At 39.1% G+C, this 3,756-nt stretch overlaps 1 pseudogene; it reads right to left on the bottom strand.

Annotated features, from left to right (window-relative positions):
* Positions 1-2,300: 2,300 nt before the first annotated feature.
* LOC109679489 (uncharacterized protein C3orf26 homolog) lies at positions 2,301-3,289 on the bottom strand (annotated as a pseudogene).
* Positions 3,290-3,756: the final 467 nt, after the last annotated feature.

The raw sequence follows: 3,756 nt of genomic DNA, 5'->3' as shown, positions 1-3,756 counted from the left end.
GAGTCTGATAACACAGGAGAAACAGTTTTGCAGCAGTAAAAACATGAAGAGCATTAGAAATCACAAAAATGATAGCAGAAAGGGGGAAAACCACAGAGAAAATGAGCCAACAGAAAAAGCAGTGAAAGGTTCAAGCTGGTCCCTGGTTTCCTGGAGAGCAAAGGAAGCTGAAAAGTCCATTACAAGGTAAAATAGTCAGCCTGGGTGACAGACCACAAATTCTAGCTGCAGGATAAGTGTACGCATCCTGCAAGCCTTAACACCAGTGTGGGGATTTGCAACCGTGCTCCAGTGTGGAACGTTAGCTTTGGTGAAGAAAGATATTCAGTCACTCCTCTTACCTCATAAGGCAATACAGATAGTTTAAGGGTCTTTAAAACAAGGAATATTTCAGAATCTGTGTCAGAGATGGCCATGAATGGTGGTCCAGGACTGTGCACTGTGGTGTGTTGGGGTAGCTGCTTGTGGTCTGCAGTAGTGGCTTGGGAAGTCAACACCAGCAACTTGGGCACTGAAGGCCTTTGTTGTCAGAGGCCTCACCCTCCATGACTAGGAAAGACTCCCATCCCCCGAGTCCATGGTATCAAGAAAGCTTCCAGACTTTGGCTGGAAAAATATTTAGCATCCTGGGTCTGATTCTGTCTGCCATTGTAGACTTCTAGGTGGGTCAGAGTCCTGCTCTAAACACCCTCTGAATAATGCGGTACCCACTGATACCTCTTATACTCCAAAGAAAGGTGAACAATCAGGTAGGGCCCAAAATCACAGAGGACAACCCCTAGAAACTGCATCCTGATAGGTCTGTTGACAAGACTGAGGACCTGAACCAGACTCTCTGAGTTATGAAATTTCCACAGCTTACTCCTTCACAAAGAGAGGTGAACTGATTGATAGGACTATATTCATTGAGACTAACAGAGTGACCAGGTCCCTCACTCCTCCCCCAGAGGAGGAACTCAGTATTATGTTCACTCTACCCACTCTGTCACATGTAGGAATCACTCTGAGGTTTAGTGCATATTGTCCCTCAGGACAGAAACCAGGGGGTATATAGAGCAAGTGTGAATTTGCTTGGACTACAAGTTTTAAAGTTTCCTGAAGCCAGCAGAAGTTCTCACTACACAAAGAAGGGAAGCCTCTAGAGCGAAAGCAACCCAGAAACAAACAGGACCTTCTGCAAAAGATTTAGCTAGTTTGTATCAATCTGAGCAGTGCTGGGGATTAAGTTTAGTGCACTGAGCACTGGAAGAAGGCTTGATTACTGAGCCATACAATTCAGTCCAGTGGTAAGAAATAAGATTTCAACCCAAACACTAGACTGTCTTGTATGAACATTAAAATTATTTTGAATGAAAAAATACAGGTGATCAAAACTTCTACCAATTACTGGCCTCAGATTCATAAATCTCATTGTAGAACCAAAATGTAGTATGAAAAAAATAAACTGACATGTCTCCATCAAGTGCTAATAATTCACAGCAAAGTATTTGAATAATAGTGAATTGGATGAAATTTCAAACAATGAGTTCAAAAGAACAATGATAAGGATGATCAATGAAATTAGAGTACATATGTAAGTGCCTTAATGAAATCAAAGAAGATAAAAATAAACAGCTGAAAGAAATCAAAGGAAATTAAAATAAACAACTGAATGAAATAAGGAATGCAATACAGGAAATGAGGGAGGAATTCAACAAAGATAACAAAATCCTAAAAAATCAAAAAGAAATCTAAATTAAAAACCTCAATTGCAAGCCTTACTAATAGAATGGAACAAATCAGAAGTAGACTATCAGGAATTGAAGATAAAACAGAGGAACTAGACCACTCAAACAAGGACAAAGAAAAAATACTAAGAAAACGTGTATGGAATACACAGCACATCTAGGACACCATAGAAATACCAAATCTATGAATCATGGGAGTAGGAGAAGCAATACTATCCAAAGGCACAGAAAATGTATACAACAAATTAACAGTAGAAAACTTCCTCAGTCCCAAGCAAGAGGAGTTCATCCAGTGTAGAAGGATTTCAGAACACAAAACAGGTAAGATAAGAAAAGAAACACTCTAGGGCAATACATAATTCAAACACTAAATATATACAACACAGAATAATGGCAGATTTTTCTGTTTTTTTCCATAAACCAGCGACTATTATTTGAGGGAGTTGGTAAAACACAAAATGCATTTCTTTCAAAGAATCCTCATTAATGATTCCCAGTGATCCATTGGCTGATAAAATTAGCATAAGATAATAGTTGGTATTTACAGAGTGCTTGTAATATTCCAGCATCATTTCAAAAAGATGCAAATTCCACTGTGAAAACTGCAATCTTCATCAGGACCCAGATTGAGAATAAACCTATCTTCACAGATCCTGACTTGCATAGACTGAGTATTCCCATTTCTAGAAGTACAAAACCTTCTCCTCCACTTCTGATCTCTCCAGTTTCAGTCAAAAACCAGAAAATTTAAGGGATTTAAATTAAGGCCATCTTGTTTAATGAGTTCTTTAGTTCTCTCTGGAGATCCCACAGCTAGGTGCACCATACATTCCTCCAGCAACTTCAACTGCTCCTGGATATTTATGTGTTTTGCAAATAACTTCATAACTTTACTGTCTCTTCTGAATGCTGTCATCAACTTGATGAGGTCCAGAATTCAGATGGCAGAGTTGCAGATAACTAGCCTCAGGACTGATTTCGTCTCATTGTGGTTTTTACAAAGTTTTACCCACTTAGGACAGACTTTTTGAAGTATGATTAAAGACTGTCATTCAAGTTATTGGCCATGAGGAAACAGGAGTTTGGTAGATTCAGTTCTTCTAATTCAATCACTGAGTGATTGTTGCTGAAATAGTTCTTTATTAGCTTCTGAAACTCTTCAGGTGTCCTTGGTTTGGGCTCTGATTTGGCAAGAATATCAGTAATTTTCTTCTTTTTTCCTCCTCCCGCTCTTGGTGACATCTTCTTATCTTTCCTTTGATTGTATCAAGAAAAATTCTTCAGGCAGTTTGGTTTTCTTTGATGGAGCAGGAGCTGTAGCTGTCTCTTGTGGTGTCATTTCTGTCTCACCTTCTCCTCCATCTGATGCTTCTTTGTAACAAAAATGAAGTGTCAGTCCTACAGGTATTAGGGAACAACTTTGCAGGTAGAACCACTACTTGGGTACTGGCTGTTCTGCAATATGCACTTTCCCCCTTTTATCTCATTTTCTTTTTAACTGGACTGATGGTGGCCTCTGCCAGCTGGTTCTCTCACCACTCCTCTCCAAGGTTGTCTGCCATCTTGGCTCAAGACTGGAAGTAAGCAGACAATCAGGGGAAGATGGCTGGGCACTGTGCTGACTGGAAGGCTGGAGATGCTGCATGCAGAGCCTCCTCCCATATTTTCAACAGAACTTTAAAAACAAGGAGGGCTGGAAGGATATTTTCCAAGCACTGAAAGGAATGGAAGAAAGAAAAGAGGAAAGGAAGGAAGGAAGGAATGAAGGAAGGAATGAAGAAAGGAAGGAAGGAGATAGAAGAGAAAAGAAAAGAAAGAAAGAAAATAAAAATCTGTTAACCTAAATTAGTCTATCCAGCAAAGCTATAACTATATTATTTTACTTTTTAAATTTTGTGCTGTAAAGGACAAAATTTCATTGTGGCATTTACAAAACTTCTTACAATATATCAAATACATCATACTTGAATTCACCCTGCATTATTTTCCTTTATCTCCTTTCCCATTCCTGGAATCATTTCAACAGATA

The sequence above is a fragment of the Castor canadensis genome, chromosome 5 (genome assembly GCF_047511655.1).
Source record: "Castor canadensis chromosome 5, mCasCan1.hap1v2, whole genome shotgun sequence".
Classification (NCBI taxonomy): Eukaryota; Metazoa; Chordata; class Mammalia; order Rodentia; family Castoridae; genus Castor; species Castor canadensis.
This window is presented reverse-complemented; position numbering and strand designations above follow the sequence as displayed.